At 43.0% G+C, this 13,059-nt stretch overlaps 1 long non-coding RNA gene across 1 annotated transcript; it reads right to left on the minus strand.

Moving 5' to 3' along the window:
- Positions 1 to 1,697: 1,697 nt before the first annotated feature.
- LOC133213379 (uncharacterized) lies at positions 1,698 to 5,754 on the minus strand. Its single transcript, XR_009725802.1, has 3 exons — positions 4,962 to 5,754; positions 2,996 to 3,043; positions 1,698 to 2,107 (listed from the first exon to the last, which is right to left on the minus strand). It is a non-coding gene; the product is annotated as an uncharacterized LOC133213379 (long non-coding RNA).
- Positions 5,755 to 13,059: the final 7,305 nt, after the last annotated feature.

Here is a 13,059-nt window from a genome sequence, read left to right on the forward strand (position 1 = left end):
TGAGAAATGTAGCAATACAGCGGTGATGGGGTCCTGTATAAACCAAGATAGGCAGCAAACCTCTGTATTTAATACATGCCCAGCACACAAATAAAATGTGAAAAATGTTTCATTTTGGTCTTTAAGTAATAGAAGGAGTTGAGGAGGAGGTAGCAGGAAGCTTAGAATGGAAAAGTGATAGGTTTGGCAATGCAGTGCAATGATTGAAAATGACATCTTCCATACACCCAATTAAAATTCATACCTTTTAACCTTTGCAGCCATGTGAGATCTGTATCATTAAGTCTGATTCAAAAGATGCCTTGATATTCTAAATTATTTGTATGCCTGGTATTCCAAATAAACATTTGTGAAATTCATTTCAAAAGATGTTAACACTCGTGAAACCCATGTGCCCCAGAGGGATTATATAAATTTCCATGTCAAATATTTGAAGCAAAGCACTTGTACAGAAACAGTGTTTTTTGTGTTTTGATGCCTTTCATTTCCATAAACTAGATTACTTTCTGAAATTACTTTCACACAGAGAACAGTTTCTATTGAATTCCAGTCAGTGAGCTCCTTGGAGTGTGATGTGAATAAAATATTACTGGGTTGTGTAGCTTCCAGGATGCATATGCATCTGTGCTGTATGAGCAGGGCAAACCAAGTCTGGATTTTATCTTGAAGTGAGTTCACACACAGAGATTTACTGTCTTAGAGTTATTGCTAAACAACTATTTAATTTATAGCCTAACAAGGAAGCTCTCTAGATTTCTGTCTCCAGCCCCTCTACCTGGCTAACAATGACATGATCTCCCTCGGTAAGTAGAGATTTGCTAGCAGGCAGCAGTTCCTGGCTGTCAGTGGTTCTTGAATGTGAAAGTTTTATCTGCTTCTTGCAAATACTGATTCTGCCAAAAATTCATCCACACACATACACACACTCAAAAACAGATCTGAGCAAACATTATTTCCATTGTGCTTGTTTTGCCAACCCTGTGAAATGCTCAAAAACCAGGTATTTAAATGGAAGAGGGAAAGAAAATTTTGCTGAGGGTGTAGGGGAGGGAAGCAGCTGTGGTGTTAAGTGTTTTTACATAAACTACACAGCCTCCATTGTTATATAATACCCCCCCTGTGGGTGCCTTAGGTCAGCTTCTGGATTCACTTCTAGAAAAGATGCTAACTTCATTGAAAGATTCGGGGTTCAGCCCTGGATCCTATAGTGAGCCCTCTGAGTATTCTTTGGGAGAATACCTAAAGCTGCATGGGCCCTTTGAACACCCAGGAGAAAAACCTTACTGCTCAGATTTGTACTGTTTGGTATATGGAGCTCCCTCATTTACGTCAGTAGAAATTTCACGTGGAAATTCAGGAGCCAGGTCCCTGCAGCCAAGGCTGAATGCTGGGTCTGAGCAGTTCTCTCCTGCTGTGACAGCTGTTTCTCTGCCCAAAAAGCAGATGCACATGCGAAGATTCATTTGCAGGCCAGTTAGCATTTAGTCTGCTTGCCTGAGGTCATATTCTCTAACCAGCATCAAGCAACAGATCCCTTACGTTAGCCTGGAAGTGCAGAATAGTTTTGAGTGGCTATTACGGGTGCAGAAAAGTTAGGTTGTGCATACAGGGCTGCAAATGCCACAGCTGAAATAAACCTGTGGCTTTGAGCTTGGATGGACATGTGCTCCTGAGAAAGGAAATCTGCTTTCAGCTGGTGAGAGAGGCATGGGGTTTTCACATTTTTCAAACCATTACATTCCAGAGTGGCAAGTGAAGGAGGAGTGACCTACAGGGTAGGCAGAGATGTGATGATATAGGAGCCACTGACTGAACCGGTCACAGCTCTGATGAAGGTGTGGCTCTTTCCTATGAAAAGACTGAGTGTTAGGTGTTTTTTCTCTTTTCAGTTTATAACAAAACAGAAATCTCCTGGTGTCCTAGACAAAGTCAAAACTAGTGGGAGAAGGTATTTTTCTTTCCTTTAATGACTTACCCTTCTTTCTACTACCTCACTGTTCAGGCACAACGACTCCAGACCACCACTGGCTCAAGGACAGCAGCATCTTATTTCCCCTCTTGTCACCTGCTGCCTTCTGTTCCGGTGTTGGCTGTGTTCAGACAGATCCTTGATAAGGAGAACGGAGCTGAGTGAATGCTGGTACATCTCACAGCTGAGGTCAGCAGAAATGCAGCGTTCCTGGTTTTAGGATGTTTTACACTTTTCTTTTTTTTTTTAAATATGACTTCTGTGTAGTGGAAAAAAATCTGTAAATGTTGAAGGAAAAGGGAAAGGCTGAAACCAGTAACACAAAAAAGCAGACCCTTGTAAAAACGTCCCAGAAGGCTACAGGCTTGATTCCCCTCTGAAGTGACTGTATATAGGTTCAAAGCAGTGCTGAGAATGCCCAAGGCCTGCTCCAGGCACAAGCCGAGTGGGTGGTTGCACCCACAGAGGGGAACAAGATGCCCATGGTTCTGCTGTCTGGCTTGGGCAAAGGCTGCTAAGGGAGGGTGAGAAGAGGGAAGAGCAGGAAATCCAGCTCTCAGGTGCCTCCTGGCTCTGCTCCTCCTCATCTCCTCCCCGTGGCTGCAGTCCTTTGGCTCTGGTAGCAAAACCTGTTTTGCCTGAGTGGCAGCAAAGCCCATATTGCACTGAAGAAACATCTGCCAGAATGTCACTGCTGGCTCCTGTGCACGTGGCTGGGTGAGAGCGGGTGGAGGGATGCACCTGCACCACATTACCCCTGAGGAGACCAGGAGAAAGACCCCATTTCACATGTAGCCCCCAGGGTTCTGTCCTTTTCAGGCTGCAAGACATTTTTAACCTCCTCATCCTTTTCCAGCAGGGTCGTCTTACATGACCAGGACAAGATACAGCTCTGCTCTCAGTCAGTCCACAGATTCCCCACTAATCATTCCTTGTAACACAAGGCTGACAATTCAGGGACCAGAGCACAGGAATAGGGGGAACAGAGTTTTGGAGTAAAGAATACATTAAATATAGCCTCCTTACCCTTTCAGAGATTCACCAGTTCCCACTGACACAGATCACCCGAAGGAGCTGCAGAGAGAGAATTTTTTTTCCCTGGTTAGTGAGAGATAAAAAGATGATTCCCAGCAATTGCCAAAGAACACCAACCTAAGAACTAAATAGTGTAAAAAGGAATGGGCTGCAATATATGCTCAGTCTTTGGTAGATTTCTTTAATGCCAGTCTTTAGGGGCAGACTTTGCAAAAAATCCCTAATTATTTTAGCTGGTTAATCTGGTCCAAAGTAGGCTGTTGGCCAGCCTGTATGCTCTACGTATGATCTGGCTTAGCTAATCTGATAAATTCCAGTTTATTCTCTGGGTAGGTCCTGCAAATCCAGGACTATTTTAATTAGAGAAGCTGGACAGCAACAGTTTATTGGGTAGTGGAGGTAAATTCGCAAGTCCTTGGGTCAGTGCTTGCCAGAGATGCAGGTCATTTGGGTTAATGAGTTGCCACTGCCCTAAATGATGGCTTTTGCTTCATCTCACTGCTGTTAGGCTGTTTTTAGCCTCTTTTTACAGATGAACAGGCCTGAGAATATTACTGACTTCAGTCTTGGTCTGTGGTCCTAGCACAAAGCACTTTTGCTCAGTCCTGTCTATTTTCCAGCCCTGGTTATGCAGGCTTCTGAACCTCTGTGAACCTAAATACAAAATGAGCATTGATTTCTAAGAGAGAAGATTTGGATCTTCTGTTTTCCTCATGTTATTTCTTTTGCAGTGGGGCCTGGTGATGTAAAGCTTCCAGCTGGCAGGTACTGTATTCCTCTTGCAGATGAGGGTTTGGTCCAGGAATATCTGAGGTCAGAGGGAGCATGACAGACAAAAGAAACCTGTGGTAGATGGTTGCTTGAAGAGAAAGGTGGCTTGAGAGCCACTGAGTGCCCGAAACAAGGCAGTAGAGCCACCCTGTCTTCCTCATCACAGAGCAGGCAGCTTCTCCTGCACACGATATAGCTCCATTTCCATTGGCAAGAGGCAACCATGCAGAATAAGGTCTCTTCAACCCCATTTGTCATTCTTTCTATCTGATGAACTTCATGCCACCAAAACTGAGGATGAGGTGCACAGAGCTTGCCAATTTCCAATGCAGATTATTTGTCAGAAAGCAAAAGCTTCTGTTCTTTTTCTTCAGAAGGATAAGTGAAATGTGCCTATACTGGGACAAGAGACCATAAATAAAGCTGAAATAATGGGAGATCACTGAAAAATTCTCCATGCTTTGAAATATTTCCACTCACATTTGTAACGCTGAAGAAAGTAGAGTTTTATGTAAGAAACAGGCTGCAGAATAAGGACGTTCATGTCCTAGCCCTATCTCTGCCCTAAACTTTCTGCAAATAAAAACCTTTCTGGCTGCTCTCCGTTTCGTCTCCTGTGCAATGAAATTCCTTGTCCTCTTTTCCAGCAGAGCCACTTGTGAAAGGTTTTGATCTGTATTTGCAAGGTGCTGCTGCAGGAGTGAAAGAGCTGACAGAGAAAAGGTGGAACAGGCTTCCCAAAAAAATGAACCAATATGCAGCCCATAGCTCTCAGAGTTGTGGGTACAGGATGATGTCCTTGTGTGAAGGACGTAGGGGAGAGATCTTAGGCCCATTGCTCCCCAAGCTGGGAGCATGGAGCCAGGCAAGCTCCTCAGCCCGTCTCAAACTGCGTTTTAAGGACAGTGGAGAGGGAGCCCTGCTGGGATTTGTTTTTCCCTCCTGACTTTATCCCAGTGCTGGGGTATTTTGCTGATGTGGTGGAAGACACTAACACCTTCATGTGCCCCATCTGTTCCAGTGAGGAGAGTACAGCTGAATGCTTCAAGGGTGCCCAAGTGCAGCTTGGGAACGCTCCTTGCTTTATCCATGGTGAAGCAGTTGGCATCAGCCTAGCTCCCTGGCACCCGGAGGGGGGAAATCCTGAGGTAAATTCAAGTAGACATGATGTTAGAAAAGAACTAACCATTAGGGCAGGTCGGGGTCGCCAGGTCTCCCAGCAGGGACAGGTGCCTGCCACTCTGCACATGGCCGTCAGCCAAGGACTTAACAGTGGGACTCATGCCAGTCACGCATGAAAAGCAGACTCAGGACTGGATTTGCTGCGACTCCACTCCACCAGAGACAATAAGTAGTTTCCTTTGCTCTCACTGCCTTTCTCGTGCATGCCTGTTCACAGACGCAGGGTGTCTGGTGCCCAGGTTGCTATGTGGCATCTCCAGGACAAGCAATGTGGTTGCTGAGGATGCTGGAAGATGCTGTGAAGTCGGTAGTGACCCTTTGTGATGCTGTTGTTGCAGCCTGGAAAATATTCTGTGTGTGCCCATCTGGTGAAGGGGGTGGGGGCAGCAGGAGGAGGCTGAAATGGGCCTCCAAGTCAGAACTGATTTCTGGGCTGCACACAGCTATCTGCACATACAAACTGGTATTTGCATATGCAAGTATCCAGCTGTGCATTCAGTCACTTGCTATGCCAAGGCAAAGGCAGATGTGTGCATGTTCAGTGGATCCTACTCAGAGCTGGCCCACTGAAATCATGGTTGCTGTTTCTGCTTACCTCTGAGTCCAATTATCATGGGAAGTACCTGAAAATCTAGCTGGCACATTGTATGATCACTGGAAATGTTTTCTCCAGCCCTGTATTTTTGAGGTTGTTTGATTTGCATCCCCAGATCTTCAGAATGTACTTCTTAGTACATTCTTTTTAGTAGAAAACACTGAATATTTTTTGCCTTACAACATAGAGTTTGTCTGTGAGCTCTTTGAATACTGTGCCCTATGTATTTCAGAAGGATCCAGGCAAAAAAAAAAAAAAGGAATTTGTTCCAGTTACAACAAAAAATACATTTTTTTTTTTCCTCTTCATGCCACCTCTTTCTCCCCTCTCTACCTTCTCTCATATGCTAAACGAGATGTTTCCAGTTTCATTCAACACAGGATGGCAGTGGTAGAGCTTGGCAGCTATGGGAGCAAATGACTTGCAACCAAAGGACAGCTTGAAAGGCAAACATGCAATTCACCGAATGTCTTGGCAATTCAGTCTGTCAGAGGCCCTTTCCAACTTGTGGCTAAGGGGCATTGGACAGCCCTTAAATAAAATGCATTTTGCTGTAGTGTAGCAGCAGACCATGCTGACTTCTCTCATCTCTTACATCTTCTATTTTCTTTTGCATTTTCCATGTGTGTTGTTCTGCTGATCCCAGTTCTCAGAAGTATAGCAATACAGCTGCTGTGCATTTTTTTGTTGCTGCCTTTCCTGCCTTGGCACCTGTAGCCACTGTAACTAAGCACTTTACAGTAATCTTAAAAGCCTTCCAAAAATACTGTGACTCATTAAAACTGACTCAATAATAAAATCAATGGCAGCCTTCTATCCCTTCTGTAAAACTCATCTGCCCTGCAGTTCCAGACAAAAATAAACTAGACAGTTTTTAGGCATTCTTTTTTCTTCACAAAGCTTAACTGAAGAAACAAAGTCTCATGTGATGTCAGGACCATCAGAATTTGAATTTTTAGGAGTTATCCCTGTGCACACATACACTCTTTCTGTGGCTCTTCTCTGTTGTCAGTCCTAAATCCAAGATTGTGGAGTTTGAGAAAAGCACTGAGCTAGTGTTGTAGCAAATATTTAATAAAAGAGAGTGATAGGGAACAGTTTTGTCACAGCAGCATTTGCTAGACAAGGAGCTGCAGTCTCTGCAGGTGGAATGTGCACAAACACATGCATCATTATCCATACATGTGCTTGCTCCAGGCAAAGACACATGGCTCTAGCTCTGCTTCTGCTTCACCCTGTGACCTGTGGGGTGAACAGAAGCCAGTTGCTAGTTGTATGTCTACACAGCACGGTGAGGAAGAGGACTGAGAGTAAATCGCTGTATTTTGTGACCCGCTCATGCCTCTCGTCCATGTTGCCAAGCAGCGAGTGAGGCACAAAGCATCTGCAGTGTGCTAAGAAAGAACTGGTCTTATGGTGTCTGCTGATGGACTTAGACATAGCAAGCTTAGCTCTGCTGGGGCCCAGCTGGTGTACTCACACAGATGCACAGGCTGGAGGTTTATGCTCTCCATTTGCAAGAAGGTGTGAGCACAGTCTAGACCTGCCTCTGAACAGACAAAGCAGCTCCCATTTCTGCTAACCTGGTAGCATGGCCACAACTCAGATCTGCACACCTGTCTGCATCAGCAAAACAGGATCACACTGCTGACCTCCTTAGCAAAGATCTTCCAGATCAACAGAGAAAACCTTCTGTCTAAGAGCTGGAGATTATCTGGTTTACAGTGTCTCTTTCTGCAGACCAGAGGGGATGGAGTTATTTTAAATCTTTTTTTGTGCAAAGAAGAAACTAGAAGATTATTTTCTTTCTTCAGTGTCCTAAAACTCCTCAGGGCTGCTTATCTCAAATTGTGCTTGTCAAATGTGCCCTTCTGCTATGCACTCTTCAGGGGAATGCATTTAAGAACTTAGACGATCCAGCCAGGAGAGGGAACTGGTGCCCATATGACTTACATGACAAATGCACCCAGACTGAAACAATGGTGGGCTGAGAAAGATCTGTGGTACTCATAAAACCAAAGAATAAGGCTCAAAAGTCTTTTAGGAAGCTATTTAGGTGACCTCCCAGACCCAGTACCCAACAAAACTAAAATTACTTCTGCTAACTATTTCCCTAACCATTCTTAAAGATCTTCAGTTTAGAAGAAACTATACCACCACCAGCCTAGTTCACTGCTTCACAATTCTCACTCTGCAGAGATTTTGCCTAATGGCTAATTCATATTTTCCTTTGGCTCTTAATCCCATTGCTTCCTGTCCTTTCCACCTTGGAAGTGCACAGCATATCTGTCCCTTCTACAAACTGCACAAAAATGCCTTGCATGGGACCAAGTAACATTCACAGACGTGAATTCCGAAAGTTTTGTAGATTATCGCTCTAACACTGACATGTTATTCTGGGAAAAGGAGCTCAATGCCTCCTCTCTAAATTTTTAGCAGCTATGGAATTTGGTCTTTAGCTTCCCACCCTCCTCCCAGGTTACCAGTTGATTTGACACATCAGCCAGCAGACATCCCCATCTTTGACTTCAGGGCAGCTGACCCAGACAAAGTACTGGCTGAGACTTCTTCAGAGGCAAAATCCTCCTGAAAAGCTGAGCAGTGAGTAGCTCCTTGATCCAACAGGAAACTCAGGTGCTGTGGCTGCCAGTGGTTTCTATTACTGCTCCAGGCTGTAAGCAATTAGAAAACGCCTACCATCAAAATGAGCGTTTTGAGTAGTGAACTTTGTGACATGAAGACAAATGTGGAAATCACAAGACCTAATTACGTCTAATTGCCAATCCATGGGAAACACTCTGGCAAACTGGCACGCTGCAAAGGGAGGAGACAAGCGGCATTGTTTTAAAACACAAATTTACCAAACATATAATTAGCTAAATACCCACACACTCTTCCAGCCACTTGTTTTATTCTGAATCAGAGTTCCTCTGAGTGCTGAACGTGCAGAAGGCATCCTCAAAGAATAAGTGCTTCTTTGTTAAAAGGGGTTTAAAGGACCATGTTCGCAGGTAAAGATCAAATCTAAACATACTTTGTGATTTTCTCAAAGATTGTCTTGAATCACTGGCTTGTTGCAGGTGTTCCCAGGCTCTACCAATTTGCTGTCGTCAGCAGGAAAGCTCAGCAAGAGCCATCCTGGCAATTTTCAGGGAGCAGCTTGTTTCCAAGTGATGGAGCATCTCCTTCCTGTTGGTGGAGCATTCAGGGACATGTGTGCATGCTATTTACCTTGACTCTCCACATGGTTTACAGGCTTTGAAACGTTTGCTGTTTCAAACAGTGCTTGCCTGAAGTGGAATTTGTCTACCTGTTAAGGTAGCCAGCACCACACTCTTGGTTTGTCATCACTGGGGGCAGACCCTACTGTGCAAGAAGCCATGGAGACAGGGAGGTGAGGACTGGGCTGTGGCTGTGAGAACAGGCTTGTGTCCCCCATCCATGTGGCCATATCTCCAGTGTCCTCCATGTAAGAAGAGCTGTGGTGCCTCAGTTTCCCCATCTGTGAGGGAAATGATGCAATTTACCACATATTTAGAGGCTTGTTGGTGACAAACGCAGCCCGACAAGCTCCACAGTGAGCAATGTATGGGTTGCCTCCATATCTCTCTTCATGTTTTTGTTCCTCTGCTCAGTTCAGCCACAGTAAACCCTTGGTGACACCCCCCTGGACAAGCAATCACCAAGTGCAGGTGAAAGGACTGAAATTGGGACTGAATTCCCTTTTTTTCCTTTTAAATCTTAGCATCCTCTCCTCTGAATGGCATAGTTACATCTGGCTGGTTTTGCTCATTTTCGGTTTAATGTAAATAGCAGCCCTGGAAGTCATTTGGGAAGCTTGCATATGCTAATAATTTGTAGCTGAATTATTTTTTTATATATTAAACAATAATATTGATATTTTCAAACTTTGCATACCAAACACTGAAATTAAATTAAGTATTGTTTAAAATAACAACAATATAAATTTGTTTTAAATGAATTTAGTGTCATTTCATTGTTTGAAATGTAATGTGAGAAAATATTACTGCAGGGGCAAGAGTAAATATCTAAGTCTGTTAATTTTATTGAAGTAGTGGATAGATCCACATGAACTATTACTGTGTGTGTTTGGTTAATATTTTATTGAAAACTGGTGTTAGCTCTAACTAATGAAAATCCAAACTCTCTTCACGTATGAAGGTGTAAAATGCATCCAACAACTTAATAACCCTTTAACGTCAATGGAATTTTTAATGCTAAAATAAAATATGTAAAAAGGTGCTTCTAAAAGGTGTATAAGAAGTGGAAATCAGCCAATATAGTCATTATTGTTCTGAATTAAAAGGAAAGGGTAAGGAGGATGTGCAACTGAGATTCTTCGTTGTCCAGCAGTTGCCAGCACCAGTTTTTGAAAGGACAGTGCAAGAATGCCCTCAGTATAATGATATGAATATGTGCTTAAATGTAATGCTTTTCATGCATCAACATTGGAGCATTTTGCAGTTAGCTCCATTTTACAGGTGATAAAACTGAAGCACGGAGTTTTTTGCCTGGGCTCACCCTGTCAGTGGCCAGAGTAGAGACAAGAACAAATTCCTGTCTCTTGACTGCTAATCCAGCGCCTAAGCCAAGATGGTCTCCTGCTTCAGGAAAATGCTTCCTTTGTAGGTAACACTTGAGCACATGCTGAAGTCAAGGGGACTTAAACGTCTGCTTGAAGTTAAGCCTATACTTAAGTACTTTCTAAACAGAGGGTAAACTTAAACCCATGTTAAAGCGCTTTCCTGAATCCAGGCAAAGTCTGTCCAAAGCGCTTGATTCTTCTAGCTGCCATAATTAATGGTGTGGAGAAGCTGAATTCTTGAGATTTCTATCTCTTTCCATCTCTTCTTTGTTGTTTCTCAGAAAGCAGAAGAGGTAAGGAGACTGGTTTTAGTTTTTTAACAGTCCTAATTCTAGCTCTGCATGTCCTTATCTTAATGAAATCTCAATAGTTTATTTCTTTTTTATTGTGGATCCTGCTATGCTTGAGACTTGCATGCTTTTACCTAATTATCAAATTTCAGATCTGTGTAACGTGAATAAATGTGTTTATTAGGAGAGAACCAAACAAACAGCCTTAACACCACAGTGAAAAATAACACGAAGCCTAAAACAGTATCATGTTGGTTTTGTTGACTTTAGCAAAAACACGTCCTTGCTGCTGTGTGGCGGTGTATTACTGAAGTTATGAAATTGCAGTCATGGCAGATCAGAGCACATATCTTGTTTGACAGAAGTGAGGGTGAATATCAAAGTGGTATTCTTCCTTCCAGCAAATTAAAACTGCAGGGTTTATGCAGTGCTTCACTCAAGAATCCCATCAGAAGGCAACTTATTTCTGTGTAACACTGATAACAGCTCAGTTGTGCCAGTGCAGTCTTGAAGAGAGACAAGTGTAGCCTCAATCACAGAGGCACACAATTTGATCTATGGGATGATCATGGTGCAGAAGAGTTGTTACCCATTAGCCTGATTCAGAATCCGAGCTAGTGCACGGGTTGTTGTCTATACTTCAAAAAGGGACTATAAAAAGCAGCAGGTTCTATCTGAGCACAGACAGACAAATACTCACGCATTCCCTGTTATTGCAAAGTTGTCTAGATCCGGAAAGACAGCTTGCCTGTACAATCATTCACAATTCATTTTGCCCTTAACTGAGTAGCTAGTTAACAAATGTTAGCACTATTAATGGTTTCAACCCTCCTGTAAGAAAGGCGAAGAGAGGGTCTCCAAATTGTACACTTTTATGGCAAGTAATAACTTTAGACCGGTGTCTAAAGCAGGTGAAATTAGTAGGGCAGGGCAGCTCAAGAGTTTAGACAGGTAAAATGATGGAGATTTGCTTAAAAAAAGGTGTAGAAGTTATCTGGAATTTGCATTGCTCACCAGTGAGGAAAACCTGTCAGGAAGGGATTTAGACCTCAACAGATAAATAATAGATTTGAAAAGGGTATATGGAATGAAATGCAGTGTGTTAGCAATGGAAGAAAGGGTAGATCAGGTAAAGAAGCCATGTCTTCAAGATTAGGAGACGAAGGTCTAAATTTAGTTTATGCAAATGGGAGGATTTTGTACAGTAAGGAAAAGAAACAATAAAAGGTTTTACATAGCCATATAAATGAAAAGAAAAGGAATGAATGAATCTATCATACAATAAGAATGGGTTAGGTATTAGAATGAGTCATCCAGACATTGAAGGGACATTACCTTGGCTTTCCCTAGGGATAAAGGTGGCTGTGATTCTGTGATTCTGTGTAATGGGACTGAGTGAATAGAACTGGAGGACATCTTGTGCAATACGCAGAACTCCAAGCACTTTGTGTGTTCAAGTCTGTAAGGATCAGGTCAACACCAAGAGAGAAGGAACTGACACATGAAATCACCATCCCTACAGCAAAGATTCTCAATAAACTCTGCAAGCCTGAGTACTCTGCCCTGAGCATTTGACTGCAAAGTAGCAAACACAGTACCTGTAATAAAGGATGGAGCAGCTGTTGAAAAGTGATTAGGGAAACTCCTGGCTGTACCTCAATACTATGCAATGCTTTAGAGCAGCTTTTTAAATAACTGAACTCATGAAGGCACATGAAAAATAGGTTAAGTGTAAGATGGGTTTGAGATTGTGCTGGGCTCCTTGGAGGGCTTTCACTGATCAGAACTCAAAACCAGTGAGATGCCCCAGTCTAGGTGGGTTCCTTTGAAAAATTGAATATATTGTCCTGTACAGAGAATTTGTGATGGCAATGGAGAAGTTGAGGATTAAAGCCAGTGCTGTGTCATAGGCCAAAAAGTGGTCAAAGGGGCAAGGATGGAAGGTAACTTGGGATGAAGTTTATGGAAAGTGGTTATGGAATTACTTGAGCTAATGAAACACACTGCTGATAGAAAATTTGGGAGCTCTGTTGGTTCGGAGCAACCTAGAGAATTTGTGTATAGTGAAGTACAAAGCCAATGCACACTGGGACCAATAACAGAAGTTGCTGCCTTAAGCCATGGAGTCTTCAGCTTGAAAGACAGACATAGCGAAAGAATGTGTTAAATGAAGATGGGCCACTACACAACCTCACTCTGAACAGAAAAATCCCAGTCCTAGAATATATCCATTTTATTGCAGAACTGTAGTAGTGTTAATATTACTGTAGAAGACATGAAGGAAAACCTGAGGGGGACAGTTGTGGTTACTCATATTTAAGATTCAGACTGACAGGGTTACAGGGGTGACTGGGGAAATGGAGAACCTATTTTATGAAAGAAGGCTGAAAGAGCAGGACTTGTTCATCCTAATAACATGAAGGCTGGGAAAAGATAGGCCTGCTCTCCAGAAACACATTGGGGGGATAAACACTAGGGAGGGATAAGAGCTATATAATCTGAAATGCTGGCACAAGAACAAATAGGCAGGAACTGGCTCTGAATAAATCAAGGCTGGAAGTTAGAGGGAAGCTTTTTAACTGACAGAGGAAAGAGGCTCTACAACACATCT

Source organism: Neopsephotus bourkii, unplaced genomic scaffold (assembly GCF_033783945.1).
Source record: "Neopsephotus bourkii isolate Nb327-2 ecotype Australia unplaced genomic scaffold, CSIRO-AGI_Nbou_v1 NB_95, whole genome shotgun sequence".
In the NCBI taxonomy this organism is placed as follows: Eukaryota; Metazoa; Chordata; class Aves; order Psittaciformes; family Psittacidae; genus Neopsephotus; species Neopsephotus bourkii.